Here is a 9,971-nt window from a genome sequence, read left to right as displayed (position 1 = left end):
CTGCTTTTGGAGTGTGGGGTTTTTCTCCCGAAAGGGTTTTCCCCATGTAAATCACTGTGTTGTGGTATGAATGTTATTATATCTATTTCTATTTTCTGTAATTGTTGTAATGATCTGAAAAAGTTTTGCATTACCCTCCTCTCAAGGTTAGTGTAGGAAGTTGTTTCCGCTACTTAACTTCCTTACAAGTGGTATCAGAGCCTGATCACCTTTGGTTTCAATTGTGGGCAGTTGAGTTTTTTGAACTAATCCAGATTTGAGTGGGAGCTTGTGCAGAAGACACTTTTTGATCTTGTTGCAGGAATATTCAGATGGCGAGTTCGTCAAGGAGAATAGAGGTGGAGAAATTTAATGGAAGTAATTTTGAGATGTGGAAGCTGAAGATGGAAGATCTGCTAATAGATCGAGATCTTTGGGATGCTGTTGATGCGAATGTCCAAAGGCCCTCAGATCCTACTGCGGCAGCTCAGTATGATGTTATGGACTAAAAAGCCAAGGGTCTAATCACACTGTGCCTGGCAAACTCTGTTCTAATCAATGTCCATGAAGAAAACTCTGCAAAGAAGCTATGGACTAAGCTTGGTGAGATGTATCAAGTGAAATCTTTATTAAATCAAATTTTCTTAAGAAAGAAATTGTATTCCTTGAAGATGGAAGAGGGTGGATGAATTGCAGACCACCTAGAAGCATTCAATATGTTGGTGGCTCAATTAGTATCCATCGGTGTTAAGGTGGATGAGGAGGAGAAATGTCAGATCTTGCTTTGCTCTTTGCCTGATTCATGGGATTGTCTTGTTATGGGTATCGGTAGTACTTTTGTTGTTTTGAAATCTGAAGACGTGGTGGGTGCCCTACTCGGTGAAGAGATGCGAAGGAAGGTATCCATCAGTTCAAAAGAAGCCCTAACCATTCGTGGAAGACCTAAGGAGAAAGGCAAAAAGAATGAGAAGCGCGGCAAGTCCAAATCCAAAGGGAGATCAAAATCTCCTGGAAAGTCCAAAGTCATTTGCTGGAATTGTGGTAAATCGGGTCACATCCGTAAGGACTGCAAAGAAGAAAAGAAGAAGAAGAAAAAGAAAAAGTTCGATTCTGATTCTGAGTCCGACAAGGAAGATGGCGATGCATTTATTGCGGCTTTGGCGACTCATGCAGGTAATGATGCCTGGCTAATTGACTCAGGTGCATCTTTTCATATGACTTCCAATAGAAATTGGTTTTCTGAATATGAAGGATTTAATGGAGGTAAGGTGTACTTGGGTGATGATTCACCTCTAGACATTGTTGGTCGAGGTAAAGTTAGAATCAGGTTTTCTGATGGTAGAATAAAAAGGATTAATGGTGTGCTGCATATCCCTGGATTAAAACGAAACCTGTTATCTGTGAGCAAACTAATAGATGCAGGTGTGCAGGTAGTCTTTTCTGATACAGGATGTAAGATGATTAAGGGTGCTATGGTAGTTGCTAGAGGTGTCAGGTTTGGCACTTTGTATAAGCTTGAAGCATACACTGTTGAGTGTAATAGCACTTCTGTAAAACATAAATCTATGGATACTTCACTGGAAGATTTGAAGGTTTCACCTTCAACAGATGGAAATGGTTTTTGGGTACCTAAGGGTGCTCTTTCGTCTAAGGCAAAGTTACCTGCAGAGAAGACTATGTTATGGCACCAGAGACTTGGCCACATTGGAGAAAAGGGTCTAAGGACCTTGAAAAATAAAAACCTTGTTGAAGGTTTGAATGATTGTAATCTTGACTTTGATTTCTGTGAGCATTGCATTTATGGAAAACAAAACCGCGTTTAGTTTTACTCGATTTCTCATAAAACTTGTGGTGTTTTGGATCTTATCCATTCTGATGTGTTTGGTCCAGTAGATGTCTCTTTGATTGGAAAATTCACATATTATGTTTCATTTATTGATAATTTTAGTAGAAGGACATGGGTATATTTTCTAAAGAGTAAATCTGAAGTTTTTAGTCATTTTGAAGAATTTAAAGCAATGGTTGAGTTGCAGACTGGAAAGAAAATAAAATGTTTGAGAACTTATAATGGCAGTGAGTTTTTCTTTAATGATTTTGATAGATTCTATAAAGACTGTGGAATTAACAGGCAGAAGACAACTCCGTATTCTCCACAATAGAATGGAGTTGCAGAAATAATGAATAGTACACTGATGGAGAAGGCTAGGAGTATGTTGAGTGGTGCTGGTCTCGAACAAAAGTTTTGGGCTGAAGCTGTTGCCACTGCTTGCTACCTAATTAACAGGTCTCCTACATCAGCTCTTGTTGATAAAACACCTATGGAAGCATGGTCAGGTCACAAGCCTTCATTGAGACATCTTAGAGTTTTTGGTTGCGAGGCATATGCACATGTGCCAAAGGAGAAGTGAACAAAGTTGGAGAACAAGGCTGTGAAACGTATCTTCATCGGGTATAGTTATGGTGTGAAAGGATACAAGCTTTGGGACCCTGTTGCACAAAAGGTAATTCACAGTAGAAATGTTATTTTTAGAGAAATTAAGTCTCCTTCTATTACATTGCAGCTAGAACAGACTAAAAAAGAAGATGTGATTCAACTTCCTTCTACACCTGAAAGAGTTGAATCGAGACCCCTAGATAGGCAAAAATTTGAGGAGAGCTCGTCTAGCTCTGAATCTTCAGAAGAGGAGGAAGAACCTCCAACTCAGCTTGTTCGAAGGTCTACAAGACATAGACAACCACCTGAAAGGTATTCACCTGATGATTGGAGATGTATTTTTGCTCTGAATACTAGTGTGGATGAACCGAAATCTATAGAAGAGGCATTAGGTATGAATGATGCAGAATCCTGGAAGATTGCTATGGAGGAAGAAATGGCAGCTTTGAAAAAGAATGATACATGGGATCTTGTACCATTGCCTGAAGGACGAAAACCTATTGGTTGTAAATGGGTGTTCAAGAAAAAGATTGGTTCAGATGGAAGCATTGAAAAGTATAAAGCAAGGTTAGTTGCAAAAGGCTACTCTCAGGTTGAGGGTGTTGATTACGGTGAGATATTTTCTCCTATTGCAAAAATGACGTCCATTAGATTTTTGCTTTCTATTGCTACTGCTTATGATTTAGAGGTTGAACAAATGGATGTGAAAACTACTTTCCTTCATGGTGATTTGGAGGAAGATATTTATATGACACAGCCGGAGCACTATGTTGTGAAAGGCAAAAGTAATTTGGTCTGTAAATTGAAGAAATCTTTGTATGGCCTCAAAAAAAGTCATAGGATGGGGTACCAGAAATTTGATACATATGTGTTGAGTTTGGGATTTGAACGTTCTAAATCAGATCACTGTGTTTATTATAAATCTGATGGTGATCATTTCTTATTCATTGCATTGTATGTTGATGATATGTTATTCATTGGTAAAGGGAAAGGTATGATTTCAGAACTGAAGTCTCAGCTCGCTGCTAAATTTGAAATGAAAGATCTTGGTGCAGCAAAGCACATTCTTGGGATGGAAATTAGAAGAGATAGGGTGAACAAAAAGCTATGGCTAGGCCAGAGTAAGTATGTGAATTCAGTGTTACAGAGGTTCAACATGCAGAATTGTAGACCATTGAGTGTTCCTTTTACAGTTGGAATGAAACTATCTGTTTCAGATTGCCCTACATCCCCATTGGAGATGGAAGACATGAGCAGAGTGCCTTACCAGAGTGCGGTTGGAAGCTTGAAGGGTACTTCAGAGTATTCTTTGTGTTATCATGGTAATTCAGTTGGAAACATGACTTCCCTTGATATCCATGGTTATGTGGATTCAGATTGGGCAGGTGATATTGATAGCAGAAGATCTACCAGTGCTTATGTGTTTACTTTGTTTGGTGGTGCAATTAGTTGGATGAGTAAGCGACAGGCTGTGGTTGCTTTATCCACTACTGAAGCAGAGTATATGGCAGCTACTCATGCTTGGAAAGAGGCCATTTGGCTTAAGAGACTGTGTTCAGATATTGGAATAAAACAAGGTACAGTGATAGTTTACTATGACAGTCAGAGTGCAATTAGCCTAGCTAAGAACCCGACATTTCATGCCTGGACCAAACATATTGATGTTCAGTATCATTTTGTTAGAGATATGGTCGAAGATGGTAGGGTGAAGCTGGTTAAGGTGGAAACTTTGATGAATGTTGCAGATGCTTTAACTAAGGCTGTGAGCACAGAGAAGTTCAGATGGTGTTCAGAGTCTATGGGCCTTATGGCCCCTAGCAATTGATTCATTGTGTTGACATTCCCTTCCGCTCCTGCAAGGTGTTCGACAAGTGGGAGATTTGTTGGAAAAAATGGTGTCTCAACCTTGGATTTATGTGAGGTTACTATTTATAGTAAGTTTTCATTTGAGCACGAAATGGTGTGAAACTCTCCCGGAAGCTTCTGGTTGGCTAGATAATCATTCCGATAAAGTTGCGTCGCAAGGTCACAGCTAGTTTTGAAGATATTAAAGTTTTCATCTTGGAGGGGTGCAATAAAATATCTAAACTTAATTTTGGGGACTTTAGAGGCTCCAAAACATCCTAAAAAGTGGCTGTAACTAGTGAAGTGGGTTACGAGGTGATAGAGCACTTTGCGAGCTTTCCGGCGCTTCAAACGGTTCGTCAATCGGACACCTGGTTCTCAAGTTATGGCCTCCGGAAGTTTGTACTCCTGAAATAGGAAAAATAATTTGTATCGGATACATAAATGAGCTGTAAAAAGGAAGCGACATGTGTTGATGTGTGCTTTAACATGTCATAGGGCATCTAGAAGGGAGATAAGGTCAGCTACACCTTATTGGGTGGTTTTAGCCCATGGTTTTGTAATACAGTTTGACAGTTTCTTGTATTGTATCTCCTATTTATGAGGTGTGTGAGATAGAGGTTGTGTGTAAGAGTCCTATGGCTATTGAGTTGCCTCTGAATCTCTGATTAGTGGTACTCCTGCGAAGAGCTTGCTCTGCAAGTATGTTGTAATCTATTTTTGATTGCTGAATAAAATATTGAGCTGCTTTTGGAGTGTGGGGTTTTTCTCCCTAAAGGGTTTTCCCCACGTAAATCACTGTGTTGTGGTATGAATGTTATTATATCTATTTCTATTTTCTGTAACTGTTGTAATGATCTCAAAAAGTTTTTCATTACCCTCCTCTCAAGGTTAGTGTAGGAAGTTGTTTCCGCTACTTAACTTCCTTACAAAATTAACCTCAAAATTTTTAAAATCCAATTGGAAGTTAAACTTGTAAATGTAAATTTGAATTTTAAATTGCATGACCACTCAGATCTGAGAACACAAATAAAAAATAGGGGTGTAAGGAGTTGGGTTCACCAAAATGTAATGGTTCGAAAATTAGAGTTTCCACCATGAGAGAGATGAAAATCGCTAATTTTCCATTACATTCAAAAGATGGATGAATCCAATAGATTTAGTAACAAACAAGTAATGATAAGGACTAAAATACTGAACAAATTCAAGGGGTGAATTTAGTTTTCCCTGTTTTGTGAGTTGAATTGCTAAAATTAGGTTATGGTACTGAAAATGAAGGTAAAAATTTGAAAACGGTGAGCTACAATCATCAAATTAAGGCACACACCCAGATCTGAGCAGTATATGCAGATTTGAACCCAATCCTTGAAAAAGATCCCAAAATGCTGGGATTGGAGCGCCCATTGCTCTAGTCCTCCTAACTTTTTGCACTCCAAAGAGGGTTGATTCTTATTTGCAAATAATGCCTATTCTGAATATCATAGCTTGGTACCCGTTTCCTCAGATGTGCACTGACTGATAATGATGATTTTCTTCTTGAATGTAGTTAGATATGTAATATGAAATGGCATGAACATGACAAAACCCTAATCACACACACATGCTTGCAAATGAAAGATGTAATGTCGCTCCACAATAAATGAATGAAGAATGCAGCCTTGAAGACCTCTAGAGATGCTCGATGATGAATACTTCAATGCATCAATGCTTTATAATTATAACCTTGTCCTTCTCTTATGATGTGTTCACCAAATGAGAGGGGAAAACCTCATATACTTTCCCATCAAATAACATGCTAATTTTCTGACATAGGTTGACACGGGTAGAGATTTCTCCCTCATTGTTGAAGATGTAATAGGGGGTCAAAGAAGGGCCCAATAAAGGGGGACCAAAGTGTGGAACTTTGGTCCCAAAAAGGACTAGAGTGTCATGCTTAGTTCCTACCCTACTTTGGGGCCAGGACAAGGGGTTATGCAGTGTATGAAATGAAGACAAGGCTTGATTTGCATGGTACATGCATAATCAAGCATCATGAGATGCAGAATAAGGCGATAGAAAAAAATGTGGACTAAATTGTAAGGGAGTACAATTTAGGATGCTACAAAAATGATCAAGTATTAGAATTGAGACTAAATTTAAAAATGTGAAGGCCAACGCTTGCACTAGCTACAATTTTAGGAGATTCTAGTGGGACTCTAGAGTTGGGTACCTTGTTTTCCTCCAAAAGGAAATCATGAGTGTTGAGGTTTGTGATGTTAGATCTAGTCTTAATTTAAGTATTTGATGACATTTAAGTTGTGGGATTAATCATCAATTTTTAGTGTAGGATAGGGCCAAATAGGCTTAAAATGATCTAGGAGAAAGCACATTTAAGTAGGTGGCAAATAGAGCGTGAAATTGTATAAGGACACAATTTATGTCACTACAACTTGTAGATTTTGTGCAGTGATATTGAGTCTTTGAGGGTACTATTATGCTATTAAAATCATTCCAAAATCCATTTCATTGTTGAAGACTCATTTGATTGAGCTTGGCTCTAAGCCTATGTTGTAACCACTTTTATTATCAATAATACAAAGGGTTGTTCTTTTGGAGTGTGGAATTTTTGCCAACATAATCTAGAAGGCTATGTCTCATTAGTCTCTGAATGAGTAAGAACATGATATCCTTGAATAATTGAATACCAATATGATTTTGATGATGCCCAAATTAATTCATCTTTCTTTTCTAAGTATATTGTTTTCTTTTTCTCTATAATGTTGTGAGGGATATTACATTAGTCCTATGGAATGATGTAATTAGAAAAAAAATTTCATTTTAATTTCTTCATCACCTCACTTGTGACCTCAAAGTAATCCTTAAGCTTACATCCCTAGACTTCTTTCAAAATATATCATAATCATGAATTCAACTATTACTAGGACCAACCATGCATCACCCATCACCTTTTCTTTGACGTACACCCAAAATTTAGAGCAATATAAGAATGCATATAGTGCCAACAAGAGACACTCTCTTTTCTTTAGGAGTACAAGGAGAAGGTCCACATATATTAGGATAAAGTTGCATGTTGATTAACACATAATTTCAATACATAGAGTTACAACCTAGGGGAGTTCCTTAGACACACATTATCGGGTTGTAAATGATAAAATTTATAGATTATTTGATCAACTAGAAGAATTTGGGCATTGAAGCTCATGTGACATGGGAAGATGAAGTTATCCTTTAGTTGTACCTATACAGGGAATTAGGTTTCTTTTAAGGGGAGGGACATGCTACACCCTTAAGCTACAATGTGAATGAGTATATTTATAATTAAATTATGGGTAGTATAACCCTCAATTAGTACGATTATATAGGTAGTTAGGTTAGCCTAGGTGACATCAATGGAATAAGTATAGTATATATATATGAAAGGTAAAGGTTAACTAATTACATTATGTTGTGTATTTCATTCTCATTAGAGACTATTGGAGGTAGCCCCTTTAAAGTGGCCTACTTTTGAAGGTTGCCCCTTCCAAGTGGATTATTATTATCGAGTACTTACAATATATTTCCTATTATATTTTTCTCTTGTGCAAGTTATTTTATTATTAAAGGAAAAATATAAAGTATTGAAAAATAGATTCTTGACATTTGAAGAAATATTTCTATGACAAAATTAAAGCTAAGTATCTACACATTTAACTTACAATTTTTAGTAACAATTGACCTTACTTTATTATCTATGCTAATTGTTACTTCAATGATTACATTTATTTAATTAACTTAAATTTAGCCATTATGATATATAGAAGAGGGGAAAGGATATCACCTTGCTTCAACCCTTCGTTTGTCTGAAAAAAGCCTTGGGGAGTTCCATTAATTAGAATGGAGAACTTTGGAGTCATAATGCAACTTCTTACCTATGTAATCCATTCCTCACTAAACCCAAACTTTCTCGAGACCGCTAAAAGAAATTTATTCTCCACTTTGTTATAAGCTTTCCTAATATCTAATTTGATGTTGATTTTATCCACTTTAGCCCTCTTGATGGTATGGATAGCTTCATGAGCTACGCTAATTCCTTCTACAACTGACCTCCGAGAGATGAATCCAGTATGGTCTTCAAATACAATATTACCAATTACTCTCTTCAATCTATTTGTGATCACCTTAGCAATGACTTTGTAAATAATATTACATAAAGGTATTGGTCTATAATAATAAAAGGAATTTGCTTGCTTCTTCTTTGGTATTAGTGCAATAAAGGTGGTGTTTAAATCCCTAGCAATGTATATTTTTTGTCTTGATTCTTCCACCACATGCCATAAATCATTTGAGATAATATTAAATTTTTTTTGATAGAAGAGGGCTGGAAACTCATCCAACTCAGGTACCTTATCTCTATTCATTGAGAAGACTGCATTTTCACTTCCTCCATATTGATATGCTAAAAGAGAACCACATTTTATTGTTTTGTAATTCTTGTAATGCTTGTTCTTTGTTTTGAATCGTAGAGATTCTATTTTTAGATCTCTTTTCTTTTACTAAGTTGTGGAAATTTTTTGTGTTTCTATCACCTTCCTTGAGCCAACACTCCCTTGATTTTTGTCTCTAGAAAACTTCCTCTCTAGCAAGAATTTCTGCATACTCAAAGTTTAAGGCTTTCTCCTCTAAATGATCCTCCACCTCCAAAACTATCTCAATGATATTAATGTGTAAAGCCTCCAATATTTATTCCACTTGAAACTTTTCAACAAAGATATTTATGAAATTGGCCTTATTCCACTCTTTCAGTTTTTGCTTGAGATATTGCAATCTATTACTAATGTAAGAATGTTTCCCATACATTAGAGGAGCCTCATTCCACCACTTATCAACCAAATTGCTGATCATTTGGTCTCTAATCCATATTTTTTCAAATTTAAAAGGGCATTGAATGGGGAACTAAATCCCTTTGAGCGATGATGGAAACAACAAAGTAATATGACCTTGATAATGGAATAATATTTATCTCAAATTTCAAAGGCCTCTCCACCCAAGGAGCCACAACAAAAAACCTATCAAGTTTCTTAGCAATGTGAGTTGAACTTGCCCTTCTATTGGTCTAGGTGAAGGACCCATTCTTGGGAAAAATTTCTAGCTGACCATTATTTAGGATCAAATTTTGAAATTCCCTTTGCACCAAACCAATACCACCTCAACTCTCTCTTTTGTCGGCAATTTCCAAAGTCGCATCAAAATCACCCCCTAAAATGACCACTGTCTACTCATACTACTAAAGTGCCTCATAAACTTGGTTCTAACATCTCTTCTTGTCACTAAGCTTTATTGGACCATAAAAATTAATCAACGCACAATCAATACCATCTATTAGAGAGCTGACTTAAAAAACCCATGAGTGAATTGAGTGTACTTCCGTTGACAAATTGACAATATTCAAATTCCACAAGATACCTAAACCCCCTACTGCACTAGTAGCCTCTACCATGAGGTTGTTCCATCTGCCCCCTGTTTTAAAAAAACCACTTGACTCATCTGTTCCTGATTTTGTTTCTTGCAACATAAATACACACTTTTGATCGTCAAAGGTACATCTTGATCAATCATCTCTTGTCAGAGGCATTGCAACCCTTAACATTCTAGGTTAAGATTTTCATTTTTTAGTTCAAAAGGGAACTACCCTTCCCAATAAAGAGGTTTTTTTACCCTTGGCACACCCAACAAC

This window comes from Cryptomeria japonica, chromosome 1, assembly GCF_030272615.1.
Source record: "Cryptomeria japonica chromosome 1, Sugi_1.0, whole genome shotgun sequence".
Classification (NCBI taxonomy): domain Eukaryota; kingdom Viridiplantae; phylum Streptophyta; class Pinopsida; order Cupressales; family Cupressaceae; genus Cryptomeria; species Cryptomeria japonica.
This window is presented reverse-complemented; position numbering follows the sequence as displayed.